Consider the following 18,851-nt stretch of genomic DNA (forward strand, 5'->3'; position numbering starts at 1 on the left):
ATAAACTGGCATATTCTTCCTCCTACACTTTTTTACCCAGATGATAACATGGAATATTCCTCACAGCTCCCAAAATTCTTTGTGATGTTCTAATCCCTTTTAATTCTCTTCCACTAGGAAGTTTCATTTGGCTGAAAGTAAATGGCACCTTATTAAAGATACAAGAAGATTATGCTGGAGGCAGAGGCACTGAGGGGGATGTGCAGAGTCTATGCGAAATGGCCCTCACGGGAAACCTGCCAGATGAGCACAGTATGCCAAAAATGACCATCTTGTGGTCAAGAACATCAGCCTTAGAAAACGGAACACCTTCTCTGAAACTGCCACAAAGCAGATCTATTCCAAATGTGGCCTGGCACTAACCTGCATTAAACCCTGGTAAGGAACCAAGGTCCCACAACACTAGTTACATGTGGTAACTGGAAGGACACACTTAGGGATATGTCACTTCAGATACTGCTTGTCTTTGCAAGAAGCCTTTTCAGGCTGAACACAAAAAATTCACTTCAGACATACCACATGTGATTTTGTACACTGTTTATAATGACCTTTTTCAGAAAATGCACTGTTGACATGATTCTTTCTTTTTTTAGACCAGCATAGCAATCACTTTTAGAAAACTCAGCTATTGAAATACCTGAGTTTAAAAGAAGAAAATTCACTTTCTATTATGTTTCTTTCATTAAAGTGAGTCAGATGTATCATTGCTGTTTAAGAAGCATTATTTAACATATTTTTTTCTGGAAGAAAAACACTTCAGGAAACACAGTAAGAGGTTTTCAAGCCCATGTTATGGAAAAGCTTCTTGCTAATGTCCCATTTCCCCTCCTCCAATCGAATAAGCCTGATATAACCTGGCTGAAGAGATGATAAATTATAGAGACAGAGATACTTTGGTTTTCTGTTCCTTTACTAGCTCTGTGGCCTTAAGACAGTCACTTAATCTTCCTGAAACTCAGTTTCCTCTTTTTCAAAATAGACTCTTCAAGGATTAAAAGACATGATATATTTACAATGCCTGGCGTAGAATCGGTACTCTGCAGAATAACTGATGGTCATGGAGTTAGTAATTGCAACAGCAGCTGCTGTACTCGAAGACAACTTGCAACTCAGGCCTCTGCTCTGGTGCTCTAACAATTTCCATGCCCTGGCTCTGGGAGTCCACAGGTTTGGGAGATCTCCTATTAGTTTTCACTCCTAGTATCTTAGACAACTGAAGTTTTCATGCATATACAGTGACTCAGGATTAAGGACAATACCAACTTACTCCAATTTGTGAGGCTGTCATCCCAAAGACTCTAGGCTGCCTACATGTAATTTATTATTCTTAGAGAGTTTCCTCGCCTCATCATAGAGGGTAAAGGAGAGAAGTCTTTGTCCATTCCAGAAGTCTCTTTTAGAGGATGAACCTGTACAGTAAATATTATTTATTTAAATCAACTCTTACTTATTAAATCTTATTATTTAATCAGACTTATTAAAACAAGAGTTACTTCTAATGTTAATTCATCTGATATGGGTATTTTCTAACAACATTAAATGCTAAAGAATCAAAACCTGGCCTGTCAAACATACAAAATGTTTGATATACAGAGGAATGTCAAGATATGTGATGCTTCTAGACTAAACACTCAATGTTTGTCAGATTGTTTTACTTGTCAACCACATTACTGTATAGTAAAATACATCATCAAAAAGCATTTCTTGGGCACCCTGGGTGGCTCAGCAGTTTAGCGCCGCCTTCAGCCCGGGGCCTGATCCTGGAGTCCTGGGATCGAGTCCCACATCAGGCTTCCTGCATGGAGCCATTTCTCCCTCTGCCTGTGTCTCTGCCTCTCTCTCTCTCTCTCTCTCACTCTCTCTCTCTCTCTCTGTCTCTCATGAATAAGCAAAAATTTTAAAATCTTTAAAAAATTTTTTTAAAAAAGCATTTCTTTGAAAGGGCATTTCTTTCGTTGGTCTGCCTGCTTTTGCTGTAAAGCTAATTAGCCATGACAATTAGCATAGGTGCAGATCCTAAAAGAAAGAGGATTAGCTGAAATGAAACCATGCTACAGGTAAGCCAATGTAATAAAAATAAAGCATGAGACCTAACACCAGGCAAAAATGCTGTACTTCCTCAGGCTCACAGACACCAAATACATCCTTTTTGACACCTGCTGGAATGATAAGCATTTTATAGTCTGGTAGGTATTTTTTTTTTAAGTGAACTTGCACAAATGGCATTTTAATACAGAATACAATCCAAATTCAGAAATTTTATACATTTCAAGGAAAACATTCAGGCAACATCAAAGAACTCGAGACCAGAAAAGCCTTGATATGTAAAACTCAAAATTTACAAGAAAATCAATATGAAACTTTTTTTGTATATGTAGATACTGCTGCATCACATTTAAAGCAGATCAGAATTCTTCATTGATAGTTCAAAAATATGAACTCTAAACAGAGTACATGTTGTAGCAGAAGCATGTCCATACACCAGTTTCCATGGTAGTCTATGCTGAAATATTCCACTAGAGGGATAAAGTACTTGAAAGAAGTGACAATTTGTCATCTGGTAGCACCTTGGACCTCTGCAGCTCTTTAAAGGGCTTTAATCGCTTAATTTTGAGAGGTTCATTGGGAGCTATAGTTTCTGCAGATTGTGGATTCCTTTTCCAAGGAATAAACACATTGCATTTTTTGAAGGGAATAAACAGCAAAAATGAGGTTCCACGTACTGTGAAGGTCATGGTCACCACCATTAGAATAAGTTCCTTCTTTTTAGTTGAGAATTGGAATGAGTTTACAATGACCTCAGTGTAGAATGTCACATCTCACAGATGAGACTAAGCCAGAGAAAGAAATTAATGCTCAGGGTAAGGCCATTTTACCAATACTCCACAATCCACCTTGGTATTTTATGCTCATATAAATTATTTTCCTTTCAGTTAAAAAAATCCATTGTTCTATGCTCTATGGTTTTTTTTATAAAGCTACATAAAAAAAAGAAATTTAGTTTTGCTGTTTGCCTCTGAAGCAGGACAGATGTTTAAGAAATTAGTTAACTTCAATATATGCAAATCTTATTTTTCCTAAAGGGAAAAAATTGCTAATGATGTTCTTGCAACTACAAACTTCTCCTCACCTGAGGAGGTCATTTTAAGAATTACTTGTTATTCAAATTGAAAACAGAATTAATGAGAACAGTCTAAATTGTTTCTTGGGCATATTACTCTAATGGTGGGTAAAACTTAGAAATATTCATTCCAGGGATTCCAATGATCAGTTTTACTGAGTCATCAATTCCTTAATTACTCAATAACACACTTGCTATTCCCCTCCATTTCTAATGAGAATAATCTCTGTCACAAATTTGGTGAGTGATTTCATTATTTTAGTACAGCTAAGAATAGCAACATTTAGAGAAACCATTACATTTCAGAGAGACTTATACCAGCTTCAAAAAGGGAAGATACAGTTTTTTAAAAAAATAGAATTTAAGGAATAGGCATAAATTTGAGACCACCAGTATATTGCTTTCATTATCTGCATGTTTGAAAATTCTTAATGATACTTTCAAAGGCTTATAGAATGCTTTGTTTTGGTTTTTGATTCAATAGTTGGTTGAGAAAACCTGAATCCATTAAGTGAAGAAATTATCAAATCTCAGGCCTGGATGGCAAGAGACAGAGAATGTGTTGTGTCATCAACTGCAAGGATGATATGCACCAACACTTAATCCCTCAGGACCTCACTGTCTGTCATAGCAAAGTGACAAGGCTAGACTAAGTAATCCCTAATGTCATTCTTTGTATTTACTGCTAGTACATATTTGAAAGACTCATCAGAACTTTTTTTAACATGTCAACTAACTTTTATGAATATTTTTAAAGATAATTAAGGTAAGAAGATAGCCATATAATTGCATGTACATTAAAGAAAAGTTCAGAAGGATACATAATGGTTCATGGGAAGAAGTTGTGTGTGCACGTGTGTGAGTGGAGAAAGGAGAAGTGCTTTGTCTCTTTATATTCTTCTGAAATCTATGAATGTTTATGCCAAGAGCATTTAACTTTTGCAATTAGAATAAAACCAAATATACATGAAAAATGCAGTACAAATATTTCTTCACAATTACTATTTTTGAATTTCAAATATACAATTATTATTCCATGGCTGTACTGATACAGTATTGTTGTTGTTTCTTTTTTTTTCTTTTTTTTTCAGAAAATATTCAAGTTTAGAGTGGTCTTAATCCTGATGTTCTCCTTTTTGTCTGCTTATCTAGTTTCTACTTAACTCCCACATCCTGTTCACATATCACCTCTCTCTCCTCCTGCCCTGGATTTTCATAAGCAGCTCCACTCTAGTACTTGAATAGTCATGTAGTCATGTTCATATGTCTCTCTCTTTCTCTCTCTCTCTCTCTCTAGGACCCAAAGACAGAGACCTTGTCTTACTCTATTTCCTCTCAAATTCTTGTTTTTTTAAGATTTTATTTATTCATGAGAGACACAGAGAGAATGGCAGAGACATAGGCAGAGGGAAAAGCAGGCTCCTCAAAGAGATCCTGATGCGGAACTCGATCCCTGGGATCACGCCCTGAGCTGAAGGCAGGCACTCAACTGCTGAGCCACCCAGGTGTCCCTATTTCCTTCTAAACTCATAGCACAATGCCGGGCATTGGGAGGAGACTCTGTTTATTTTATCCCTGGAACATACTGTGATGGAATCTGACACCTTATAAGCTCTACTCAAGAGATTTTTTTTTATGCCATTATAAACATATGGAGAAAGAAAAAGTAAAAATCTGACTGCATGTTGTAAACATAGACACATTAAGAAAAGTAACTATTTGAGCTAATGTCAGTAGAAGTATGTTAACTGAAGAAGAAACTGTTTTAGGGCTGGTTTGCCTGGGCTTCCCAGGTAGAGTCAGATTCATTGACAATCATCTAAAGGTACTCTATCATCTAAATTTTTTTTTAATTTCTAATCCAAAATTCTGCAATAATAGGAATTAAATTTAATGAAAAATGGTGAAGTGTCGGGCTGGGTGAAAATAGTAAGAATAGAGTTGTGAATTGTGTCTCTCTGTACATGACTGCTAAGGTTAGCATCAAGAAGTGGCTATTTCTTAGAAGAGGCAGCTGAGACCCAAGACTGAATCAGAGGCAGCTGATTTGTAATGGACAATAACTTGTAATGCTTAAGGATATGGAAACACAGAATTCAAGTTCACTTTTTATCACTCATTCTATGACAATTTGTCCAAGTCACTTCAGTTATCTGAGCTTAATTTCCTAATCTATAAAATAACTTAGAGCAATGCCTGCCTATGGGATTTTTGGAAAGATTAGATGCCCTAGTATATAGACAACCAATGCATAAGCTATTTATTGTATATGGATATAGAATACTATTGCTCACTATAGGGATTTCTTCAATAATTCTTCCCTGACCTCCAACATTAGGTGGAAATGCATGGTGGAGTGGGAATAGGCCAATGCATGGGAACCCGAAGACTTCTGGTCTTTGCTCATACCTTTCTAATTGGGTAGCTTATGGCAGTGTCTTAACCTCTCTGCATTGATTCCTCACTGGGAATAAAATAATAATATTATGTTTAGATAGCTGAAATATTTAAAATACATGGAAAAATGGTCGTGAAATGCTTTTTTGCAAAGCCGAGAGCTTTCAGCCAAGACAAGCACATTTGTGTCTTGAAAAGTGGGTGACAGAAAGGTAAAGTGACTCATGCTAGGATGTTCAGCTTACTGTTATATATAGGAATAAACTAGGCTAGAAACTAGTTTCAAATTCCTTCTACTCCACTACCTATCTGAATAAGTAGATCATGTACACAAAATATTGGTCAAAAAATATATAACAGTATACAAATGGAAGCTCTGTTTTTTAATATAGAAGAAGAAAGCAAAACATATTTATAGGCATAAATAGGCTTAAATAATATTCAGACATTGAGGCATTACTGTTCAGTTACATTATGAAACAAAATACATTTACTGTATATTTTTGACAATGACTTCACTGACTAGCTCTTCACAGTTACTACTGCTTTCTAGCCACTCATCTACTTTTCATCAAAATTATAAACCTTTTATTTCCAAGTCTGTTTGGGTATAGCTGGTGCTTGTCCTGGTTATACAACCAATAATTTATTTAAAAATTCATCTCAACCTTCACCAAAATGTTCTTGAGCATTTACCAAAAAAATCAACCTGACTTTCTTGCAATCAAAGTTTCTAATGAACTTTATCTATCTTTATCTATTATCTATACCTTAATTATCTATTAAGGTATATGAGTTGCAAGTGCTTGTTTTTTTATGTTTTGATGTGTTTTATTTTTTAAATTAGATCAACTTACTATTGAACACCTTTCCTGATATTGTTGCAAGTTTCTGTTGAGTTCAGATTTTGAAAAGAAAGGTTTTTTTTAAATTCTTTTAATATTTTGAGAGCCTAACAAAATAACTTTTTCACAAGCTGGCTACCTGAACAATGTCATATTGTTCTCTCTCTAGAGATAATCTTTATGCATTATTCAAATTTACTATTAATGACACAAAAAGATGGCTCCAAACAAAATTGCTGATCCTTGTTTATACACACAAAGGGATTTGAAATCTAAGTCTTCACACTAGCACGGTTTGTGAAATGTCATTCCATTATGGGATAACTTCCTGTTCTATAATTTGGGTCAACATCTGAAAGAAATCATTATATTATTACAAAATTCTACAAAAGTGCCCTCTTTCCAAAAAACTTACCGTTTACCAGATTTGGGGCAAAAACCTCAGAAACTCTGCCTTGCTCCTTTCTTTAAGACTCTTACTATTGTCCTATTAAGCTGTAGCTATTTGTTCACGTCTCCCCCAACATTGGATCATAAACTCCTTAGGGCAGGGCCCATGCATAAACCATCTGTATAATCTAAAGAGCTTAGCACCTAGAAGGTGCATCAAAAGTATTTGCAGAAAAAAATAAAAGTGTTTGCAGAGTTGAGTTTACATAACTAAAGTGATGTACGGCTACACTCTTACAACTTCATCCTTTCTATTATTAACCTCCTGTGGAGACGGAGAAAACACCCCAAAGAGCATGCCCTTTCACCAGCCATAAACACCTGCTCAACCTGACTCTTTCTGAAGACCAGGACCTGCTATCCTGTGTTCTAATACCAACACAACTATGTAAAGACATGGCAGAAAGAACCAACACATTCAAGGGGTCAGTAGCTTGCATGACCAAAAATTCCCATTTTCCAAGGGCAGGCCTTATTAACACACATTGTCCTAGTATCCAGTTTGGCCTAGTGTATCCCTTTCACCCTCAAAAGTGTTGTCTTTTACATGATAAGCTTTACAGTCCTTTTATTAATACCCATGCTTCAACTGTGTCCTTTTTCCTATACTTGGAGCCTTGAGGGGAGGTTCTGGAAACACCAATGATATGCAAAATTGTGCAGGGAACAAAGACAGGATAACTGGAGGTTGAGTGGGACATTTTCTGTTACCCTTTAATAGTACCTAAAATCCAAAACTGAGAATTAATAGACATAGAGTATATCATATTCTATTTTATTTTATGGGTTTATTTATTTTAAGAGAGGAGGAAAGGAGAGAAAGGGGGTATGTAGAGGGAGAATCTCAGGGCTCAATTCCACAACCCGGAGGTCATGGGCTGAGCTGAAATTAAGAACTAGACCCTTAACTGACTGAACCACCCAGGTGCCCCCAAGTATGTCACATTTCAAACGGAATGGCCATCATCAAGAGTCAGAAATCCATGTCACAGCTCATTAGGAAACAGACAAACTTGCCCCAATACTCCTAATTCATCAGTCCAGCCCCCTCCAAATCCTCAGCCCAAGCACTCCTTTTAGCTTATAAACTGAAATGGACAGAAGGAGGAAATATAGGAGTCCTGAGTTATTGGCTAGACGGTGGTTCAGAAACCTAAGCAGAATATAGACTTTCCCAGTGAAGGAGGAAGCTCCAGGAAATCATTCAGAGAAAAGGAGGCAATTTGGGAAGAGACCATGATCTCATTCCCCAAAGGACATCTGCTTATGCAGAAAACCTTGAGATCTTCTCCACTATGCCTTCAGAACTAGGGGAAGAAAAGTGGCAAGAGAAATCAGGTCAGAGAGAGGAGGAACCTGTGGAAGACCTACATATCCTCTGTTTGGAGTGGCAAAAAGTATTTCTTCCTTCAGGATCATATGGACACAGCAGAGAAGCTAGGCTTAAGCTGTCCTCCCAATACCAGACCCAGCAAGGTTGGCTGCCAGGACAGGTGCATTCAAAGAGGTCGAGTCCAAACCAGAACCATATTTCAACCAAAGACAACTGTGTGGTAAGGAAATACCATGCTTTTCACACACACTTCCACAAAGGGTCATCCCAAATACATGTGCACTTCCAGAGAGACAGCCTTTGGACTCTTATCACACAAAGGCCATCAGTGACTTGGCAGTATTGTTCAGACTTACTGGTAACAATGAAGATGCCACACAGGGGCAAGTTAAGGAAAATATACTAGTATCTTTCTCCTCCCCACTGACCAGTATTACTGTGTAAGAGGAGCTAGAAAAAGGAGGAAGACAGTGATGAAGAGCCCCAGGGGTAATATAACCCTTCTCGCTCTAGGTCATCCAGTGCTATAAGATTTAAATTAGAGAGGAGATTAGAATTCTAAACCAAAAAAAAAAATTTTTAAGCTAGAAGTGACTGGGAAACCTCACATACTGCCCAACTGTGTCATTTAGGATGCTATTTGATAATAAAATTTGAAATCAAGAGTTGAGGGAAATAATTAGAGCAAAGTAAAACTTCAAATTTGTACCTTACCAAGTTGAGCTACAAGAATTCAAAATCAAGATTTTTTTCCTCTAAGTTTGAGCTTCATAAATTAATCAAGTGCTCAGAGACAAGTGCTCAAGGTTTTATGAGCCTGGAAAGATATTCTGGCTTAGTGTCCAGCAAGGACTGACTTCTAGCCTGCACCCTATGTTCATGTTCTGCACATTAAATGGCTGCTCAGTAATTCATGAATTCGTATCAATGGCTTAATTTAACAGATTAGAACCTGGCTGTGGCCTGTTTGTTTCCCCAACCAGTTTCCAAGGTCATGCTTTCTCTCCTCCAAATCTGAGTGTGCCTAAGGCTTGAAAAGATTCCCAGCAAGAAGGACACAACCAAGGGTGTCCTCTATTACATAGCCTAACTCCCAGGTAACAATACTTTGTCTTCATTTTCTGTGTTTCCCCTACATTCAGATGACTCAAGATTTGAGAAAAGAATACTCTTCCTTATAAAAATGCTGAGAATCCCTCTCAGGAAGGGTAATCTAAGGGCCAGATTTGCTGCACTTTCAAAGGGTATTCTTTTGAAAACATTCTGAAACACTATATTAAGTCTATAAGTTTCAGAAATGGCTCTGATAAAAAAGCAGTTTAATCTTAGCATCAATAAGTTTAGCAAAAAGTTTAATCTTAGCATTAGTAAGTCTCTAACCCAGACTCTCTTGGAACTGGGTTCCAACAGGCCAGAGGAATATAAAAACAGTTAAGCTCCGTCAAAAAATAGTTAAGTATTAAAGAATTATCTTAGATGTGAGAGCCTTGAACCCTTCTTCCTTTCTTCACTATACCCTTGTCCCTATGAGTTTTGTAGCAAGGTTTCTATAAGATAGAAGTCAAATTAGTGGTTGGTCAGGGGTCACAGATTTCTTGGCTCCCGATTTTATCTGGAACTTGGAACTAACCCCAATGTTTCCATGCCTCTCCTGGCTTTTGACTCAGCAATATTCAATTTAGTGTGTTCCACTGTACCAAACTTTTTGGTCCACAGCTACCCACAACTCCCATCATGGGAGAAAGATTAGTAATAACAATTCTCCACAAGTATTGTAGTCTAAATTTAAAAGAAAGAAAATTCTTTTCCATATATTTCCAATGCCTCTCAAATTACAGAAGTGGCTATAAACTCTACTTATATGTAGTATCAACGCTTTAAGTTTCAGGAAATATGCTGTAATCTTAACCATCCCCCCACACACATACATACACATTTCACCATCACAACGACCACCCCTACCACCAGGCCAAGTATACAATTTGGAAAACAAAATGCCAAATTCTGTTACTCACCAGATAGCTAAGAAATAGACAGGAAAGAAGCTCATTAAGCAGAATATACCACAATGAGCAAAACACATCATAAAATGTTTGAATAGAACTTTAATAACATAATCTGAACCAATATACTTATACTTAATTTGGTTTGGGTAATTTTATTTGTTCTACCTAAAAATCTGTGGTGCTTTCTTGTGCGTTATAAGTAAGAATGCAAATTGGCATAGCCACTGCAGAAAACAGTATGGACATTCCTCAAAAAATTAAAAATAGAATTACCACAGGATCCAGTAATTCCACTACTGGGTATTTACCCAAATAATACAAAAGCACTAATTCAAAGAGATATATGCACCCCTATCCCTATGCTTACTGTAGCGTTATATACAATAGCCAAATTATGACACAGCCCAAGTGTCCATCCATAGATAAATCGATATAGAAGAGGTGGTAGATGTACACAATGGAATATTATGCAGCCATTAAAAAGAATGAAATTTTGCCATTTGCAAGAACATGGATGGATCTAGAGGGTATAATGCTAAGTGAAATAGTCAGAGAAAGACAAATACCATGTGATTTTATTCATGTGGAATTAAAGAAACAAAACAAAGAGAAAAAAGAGAAACAAACCAAAAAACAGACTCTTAACTCTAAAGAACAAACTTATGGTTGCCAGAGTGGAGGTAGGTAGGACAGGAGTGAAATAGGTGAAGGAATTCAGACTGTACTTACCATTATGAGCAGTAAGTAATGTATAGAATTGTTCAATCACTGTATTGTACATCTGCAACTAATACAACATTCTTGACTATACTCGAATTAAAATTTAAAAAGAAAATAAAACTGACCCAAAACATCTGTGATGTTTTAAGAAGCAGGAAAGAAAGTTAAAGGTATTATACTGTCCATGTACACCCCCAATCTGGAATACTTAGAATTGAACTAGCCTCTTGCTAGTACTCTTCCCTCTGTCTTTAGCATCATTTCACCACCCCACAGTCATATTCTCAAGAGACTTTCAGGAAGCCTCTAATATTCTTAGAAAAATTGCAGCATCCATTTGATGTGAAGAGAATTGTGCTTACTGAAAGACAGGTTGCTTAACATCCTCAAAAGAGCCTGAGCTTTGCAGTAAAGGCAGAGTGGGGTGAGCTCCTGCCTCTAAATATAAAAATTTCGGTTTCTTACCTCTCTAAGCCTCAGTTACTTTATCTGTAAAATATAATTTGATCTCACCTCTGAGTGCTATAGTGACCATAATAATATATGTGGAAGAGCTAGGACACAATAATTTTTTGATAAATGCTTTGCATATGAAATTTTAGCACTGAAGCTGAAACCTAAAAGCAGTTTCTGGACATTTTAATTATATAAAACTTAATATCATTAAAATCTGCTACATAAGTGCTTCGGTTCCAGAGATCTCATACCTCATCAGCTTTCCCTCTTTTCTTGTTAATTTTCAACTATTTACCCTCTGATTTTGGCTGGCAATTCATAAATTGTTATTGGCCCTCTCAATCACCTGAGGAAACAACAAGAAGATTTGTTTGTACACAGCTCAAAACATAATCAAGATTCTGATAATCTGCTATGCTGAACCCCAGGAGACCATAAGAAGAAAAGATGATGAGTAAGGATTGCTTCTTTGATCACATTTTCAACAAAACAGCAAAATTCAGTACTGTTTAGCAGCTTATAACTTTTAACAATTTATATTTGTAATAGAAACAGTATTATTTCCAAGACCTCTTTTTCACTATTGCAAACAAATTCTGCTCTTCTAACCAGCTACATGGTGATAACATTTAAGCAAGGAGCAGTCAAAAAGGTATAAAATACAAGTGACTGAGATCACTGTTGCAGTGAGGAGGGTAGGGGAAAAATATTTTTCAAATGTTATGATGGTCCTCTCCTTGTACCCCTGTCCCCATTACAAAGATAAACCTCTTATAGGCCAATTATAAATATACTAGAGAGATACAAGCTTGGTTACAACAAAAGCCTTTAAGGCTGGATAGGCATTATCTGCTTTTAACAACCCAAACAATGATCATGAAGAACTGCTGACTTAGAAATTGAACTCTGATGACCCTCTGGTCTAGCCACTCACTCCATACAGAAATTTCTCTTGTAACAAACCACTCCAGTGGGAGAACTGCGTTAACTTTCTTCCAGGCAACCCATCCTATCCTTCTACAGCTTTAAAACTCAGGTCAAGCTCAGGAAAACTGGGCACTGAAAATTTTAGAACTATAGAGCTACTTTACATCACAGGCAGGGTCTTGAGATGAACTGCCAGAGGACAAATAAGGAAGAAGCAGACTTCTGGAGCTCCACTGACTCCCAGTTAGATGCCTATTTGTGAGGCCTAACATTAGCAGCAGTTCTACCACAGGCAGAAAGTGGCTCTCCGAAGATGCCGGTTATCAGCCGACAAGTATGCCAAGGTTCAAGAGAAGTGAGGACTTCCATCTACTCTAAGGGATCTAAAGGGTGGCTCAGCCTGGTGTTTAAGACTGAATTTCAAAGGGAAAAAAAAAAAAAGATCTTGAACCCCTTTCTTTAATCTTGCTTAGTCTAGTCAATACCCAATTACTCGAATGGCACTAAAGTTTGTGGCGCCCAATCCTAGACCAACAGGGTGTATGAAACATGAAGTGAGGCAGGCCTCCCGCTCGATCACCACTTTTCCCTCTGTAGGGGAAAGACCCACTTAAGGTGACTTCCTCCTCAATGTCAGAGAAGGAGAAGGTTGTGCAGCAGAACCAGCTTTATTGCCTGCTGCCTTGATAATTAAGATGATATGATGTTAACTAGAATTATTGTGATCATTTTGCAATACATACAAATATAAAATCATTACATTGTACACCTAAAACCAATATATTTTATGTCAAATATTATCGTCAATAAAAAGAAAATGGCCTTACATTTAACTTCTCACATGAATTATCTAATGCAAAATTTACCTCCAACAACTGAAACAGCAAGAAAACTGGACTTTACGAACCAATTATGGTGCCCACGTCTTACTCATTTTTGTATTCCCAATGTCCAGAGCAGCACCAAGGGCACAGGCACTTGGCAGACATTAATTAGGCAAAGGACTAAAATGTGTTCAAACACTAACCTTCAAAAGTATTTCTTCATATTGGAGATTCTCAGAATCAGAGGGTTTTCTGCACAGTTTTTCCATGTCTGCAATAAGGTTTTTCTACCCAACTATTTGCAGAAGGCAAGCCCGAAGAGTCCCAACCTAAGAAGTTCAAAAACAGGAGAAACAGACATGAGGTAAAACAACACATTCTTTGGCGTTTGTTCACTTGATCTATGTGCAATAGAACTTTTCTTATTTATATATTTAAAACATTGCTCAAATAGGATCTATTTAATAGAGGTTCAATTTCTTACTACAGATCCATGTGGACTGCTGTGGAAGTTGGGTAAAATTTACCTCTCATTTTGGACTTTTTTAAAGCCAAGTTGCAACAGCATGGTTCAAAAAACAAGGTAATTCTTTATGCAGGTGATGTGAAAGTAAGATGTAGAAAATACAGTGATGGCTTCTTAGGGATCATTTAGCCACCCCTAAGGGGGTACATCAGAAATATCTCCAAAGGGTGTGTGTGTGTCAAAGAGAGACAGAGAGAAAGAAATCTCCCTCAGAGATTCTTTTCAAATAAAACATAAAACTCTGCCTATAGGTGGTGTCAGACCACATCTCCAAGGCCTTCCTAGTGCTAACATTTGAAGAGGATAGTAAAAATAACAACACCTATTTTTAATGTGATCTTTTCAAACTCAGGTATGAGATCACTCCCCTGTTTAGGGTCCAGGGAGAGAGATGCCAAGGATGCACCCCTTCAGGACAGCCGAGTTGGGATGCTCTGTTGGCTGCACTGCCTGCCCTGTCCACTCTGTTGGACCACACCAACGTCAGCAGCTTCCACTAGTTCCCAGGGAAGGCCCTCACACTAAGCCTACCTGGGACGTGTGGCCTGTCATCATCACGGAGCAGATGGCCTTCAGAGACTTCGACTTTTCGGGGGTAGGGGCTGCTGGCCCTCTCCCCCAACCCTGTCCTGACTTAGCTCCTAGTAGTTTTTTAAAAGGTCTTTAGGTCTTGCCCCAGTCAGGCAAAAATAAATACATAAAATTTTGTAGGGTTTCTCACCAGCATGTGCTCAGCACATGGATCCAGAGGATGAAGGATTACTAAACATTTGGCCCCATTCTTTAAATTCACTGCATTTCTGTCCTGTATAATTTCTCTGGGGCATAAAATGGTTAGAATTGCTTCAGATTGCTTTTCCACATGGATTTTATACATGGGGTTCCTCTCCAGGTTGAGTAGGTGCCTGATAATTAAAGAATATGTAGTAACTGAAGGTTTTCTCACTTTCATTGTACTCAGGGATTCTTCCCCATAGAAAACTGTGCTTTTTTCCTGACAGTATATGGTTTTCCCCAAATTTCATTCTGGTTTGCAGTGGTCTCTTTGGTTCTAAGTTGAGACTCCTGGTCTTCACAGATGTCTTGGAGAAATCTCTCTGGGGCCCTCAGTGCTTCCTGTTCCTCCAGGGTGAACATGTTTGGGCTTTAAGAGGTGAGACCTCACTGAGGCCAGGTTTCTAAAGATCTCCAGCGTCACATCATTGTACAGGATTTTCTGAGTAGAGGTCAGCAATGTCCACCCCTCCTGGGATAAGTCCACCACCACTTCCTCAAAGGTCCCCCTGTCCTGTGACCAGGTGGTCATCAAGCAGGAGCCATCGCTTCCTGCTCCACGTTCCCCTCCTGAATACAGGTGGGGTCTTACGCAGATACAGTGATAAAAAGTTGCAAAGTGTCCTTTTTAACAGACAAGGACAGCAGATATCACCAGTTTAAGTCTTGATGGTGCTGAAGGTCCTCCCCACAGACCAGAAAAGACTAGCTGCTCGGATGCCAGGAGCCGTCTCAGTGTGGCTGGCCCCAGCCTCTGCTGTGGCTGCCTGTTTCCACTTCCACTTCCTCCACTTCCTTCAGGTCTGGGGGGGTGGGCGTGCCTGAGGCAGAGGGGTGGGGGGTGCACTAAGCCGCGGAGCAGGACCGGGTCCCATCCCCTACGTCAACAAACTGTCAGTCCCGTACCAAGGCTCGAGGTCCTTTTGCCTAGCCACTGCCTTCTCTTCTGGCCTCTTCTCATTCCATGCACCCGCCTACACCCTACACTGACACCCACCACTCGCCAGCTTCACCTCGGCCACACTGAGCCTCGGTTTCCACGAACTTACAGTAGTAATGCTCTCACATCCCGGCAAATTGACAGCACATTCCTCTGGACAACCTCCTCCAACAATTGATAATGAGGCATTAAGTTTGTCAACCAGCTCACTTCTAAAACAAAAGACATTATTCTTCAAACCGGTTGTGGACAGATGGATAGAGCATGTTCAAAATAGGAGTATAGAATATGAGGATAGGCCACAATAGGTGAACAGTATAGATGAACCTAAAAGACCTCATTTTTTTTTCCTTCCACGTGCAAGGAGAGGTTCGTTATTAAGGATCTAAAGAACGTAAGGATTTATTCCATAAGCATTGGGTGACAATGATCTCTGTGAGGAGGCAAAGTAAATATAACCTTATTATATTGATGAGATTGATTATATAGTCATTTTCCTTTTAAATTCTAGTTTACTCACAATCCATTTCAGCATCTAGTTAAACTAAATTAACATGAGTCCTGGATAAGCCTCATATATCTCACTATTACACAGCAGTCTCAAAATTTGGTGTGCTTATTTTGTTATTGTTTGCTTGCTTAAAGTGGGCTTCATTAAGGAAAATGTGCATATTAAACAATTTTTAAAGTTCTCTAGAGGTCAAACTTCATCATAATCAATGTTTACATCTCTTGAGAGCTAACCAAGCCTCCATGAACTCTTCAAATCTGAGCTGATACTGACAAGCATGCAAACTGCCATGAAGATGAGGATCTCATGATGGGTGGTTTTCCATTTTCTTGCTGTAACACACTTTTCTCCATTTGTTTTTATAGTACTAAATGTCTCCTAATGCAAGGTCAGGAGCAAAGAAGAGTTGCCGGGCAAAGGAAAGGCAGTAGATCCTTGCCTACAGCATTTTTAGACAGCAGCAATTAATTTCCTTCATAGTTTTCACACCATACTCTGATTCAGTCAGAATATTGCTATTAGACATATTGATCCAACTGGCATTAGATTTTAACTGTGAAATGAAGAAAACAGATGTAACTTACTTTTCTGTTAACCTAAATGATACTTAGTAATTGTTTGAGTAAGACACTTATTTGAACTCCCTGAAGTTAATCATTTGACCAAAAATTCTTAGGCCCTAGCAGGTAATCCCTGACTTTTTTTTTGCAGGGAAAAGAATATGGCCAAAGTAGTTCTACACATCTCTGAGTTGGGCAAGTATGTATACCCTATTTTGTTTATTAATTTTAAAAGGTGATCTGTTGGGGCACCTGGTGGTTCAGTTGGTTAAGCGTTTGCCTTCAGCTCCAGGCATGATCCCAGGATCCTGGGATAGAGACCCGCATCCGGCTCCCTGCTGAGCAGGGAGCCTGCTTCTCCCTCTCCATCTGCTGTTCCCCCTGCTTGTGCTCTCTCACTCTCACTCTCTCTCTCTCTTAATTAAAGAAATAAATAAAATCTTTTTTTAAAAATGGTGACTTGTTTTTTGATATCTTTCCTTGACTTGAGAGCTGAGAATCAATAAGCATGTGATTAAAAAACATTAAGATATAGATATTAGAGTTAAAATGATTGCTATCAGGAAATCCAAAGATAATCAAACTAATGTCATGGTTCTTTAATTCATATGCAACCCTTACTCACTGCTTTATGATTAAAATGCTCCTTTGGAACTAAATTTATTTTTTCCCTCTTTGCAGGATGATCGATGATTAGGGTTTTATTTGCAGTCTGCCAAAACTATCCATTTACATACTACTGACCACCCTCTGCAATAGTGACACTTTTATTGATGAAGCTCAATTTTCTATTAAGAACTAGAAGTGAAATATTATGTGTATGTAAGTCAGTAAATAAGAGACAAGTGACTTTGATGGAATAATCTAAAGCAAAAACAATATTTTAAAAAATGAAGCAGGAAGATAGAGCATTCCTTTCTGACTCCTGAATGATGAAGCCAGCTCACATCCACTGAACAGTACAGGGAGTTCATAAAAACCTATCACATTTGCCTTTTGCTCCCCAAATGTATCCAAGTTAGTTCCCACTTCCCTATTTTACTACCTCTTGCTCTGAACTTTCCTAGCACCTCAGTTCACCCCTACACACACTTTTATGCATCATCCACTTTTTTTACTCCATACCTCAGGCCTAATTTCCCACTAAATCCTCTTCATCAATCATCCAGTAGAGACTCACTGCTTGGACTTCCAGTAGATACAACTTCATCTCTTCTGAGGCCTGACTATTGTCACAAGTAAAAGAGTTTATCCTTAGCCCCAGAAAATACATGGGCTGAATAATCCCACCCTAGTCGCTCAAGTTAGGAGGAGTTGATGGTTGATTATTTAAGCAATGTAGGGCCATAATTACAAAGATTGGAATGACACAAAAAAGAAGAAATATGAGCTTAGGAAGGGAAAAAATAAGTTATCAACACCTACTATTTGGTACTGATAAACCCATAATGACAGGTCTGATTTTTACTGCAAACAAAAAGGACATTAAGAACATAGAGAAAATGCAAACACCCACAGATATTTAAACTTTTTTTTTTTTTAACATTTTCTGGGTCTGTATTATCCTTGGAAAAAGAGACATTCTCTGATTAACATATCTGATTGTTTTTTATTCCATTACTTCCCAGACCCTCTCCAGGCAAAATCATATGGGGATTCTGAAAGTCCTACTTTACTTTGTTCAATCTTATTTGTTTTATGTCATATGATATAGTTTATATGATTAACATGGCGATTCTGATGCTCCTGTGTACTGCCACGTGATCTCTCCCTCTTCTGTGTGCTTCACAACCTTGCTTCCAGTAATTTTGTGTTTATTAATCCTATATTTCTCCTTGTGGTTTTGTCACATATGGCTGTAACTGGACAATATAGTATTTAGTTTTGCATTATTTGAACTTCATGCAAATGGCATAATTCTTCTGAAAATTATCTATTTGCTCTGAAACTCTGATTCATGCAGGTTGGCCTATAGAGCTAGAATTCACTAATTCTCAGTCTTGCATTTTGTCTTACTGTATGGATACACTAATTTTCAGTTCAGTTGGAGTTTTGGGTTACCTAAAAGATCTGGGGTATGAGATTAACACAAGTATTTAAATTTACAAGATATTGTCAAATAGTTTTCCAGAGTCTTTTTATCAACATATGCTGTCGATTATTGTGAGATATGTGTTAAAATACTCCACTATGATGATAAATTTGACAAATTCTACTTATAGTTTTGGTGGGGTGGCCTTGTCCCTAAGTTCGTAGAAGTTTTGAACTATTATAACTTCCTAGTGACTTGAAACTCATGGTTAAGGAGTAATTTTTTATGTCTCTTCTAATACATTATTTGAACTTTAGGTCTTAAAGTTTATTTGGTGTGATATTAATATAGCTTCTTTAGCCTTCTATTAGCCTCCTGTATCATTTTTTCGAACTTTTACTTCCAATTTTTCATGCCCTTATGTTTCAG

The 18,851-nt window shown here is 37.9% G+C and overlaps 1 long non-coding RNA gene across 2 annotated transcripts in view; it reads right to left on the reverse strand.

The window, feature by feature from the left end:
• The window catches only part of LOC112664468 (uncharacterized), a 31,675-nt gene extending 16,253 nt beyond the window's left edge, over nucleotides 1-15,422 (reverse strand). Inside the window, exons 1-3 of one of the 2 annotated variants that reach the window (XR_004805965.2) lie at nucleotides 14,327-15,422; nucleotides 13,283-13,408; nucleotides 11,580-11,674 (exon numbers count right to left, since the gene is read on the reverse strand). This is a non-coding gene — a long non-coding RNA (uncharacterized LOC112664468). The other variant, XR_007402930.1, reaches the window with a different exon arrangement.
• Between the last annotated feature and the right edge of the window lie 3,429 nt (nucleotides 15,423-18,851).

Source organism: Canis lupus, chromosome 17 (genome assembly GCF_003254725.2).
Source record: "Canis lupus dingo isolate Sandy chromosome 17, ASM325472v2, whole genome shotgun sequence".
Lineage (NCBI taxonomy): Eukaryota > Metazoa > Chordata > Mammalia > Carnivora > Canidae > Canis > Canis lupus.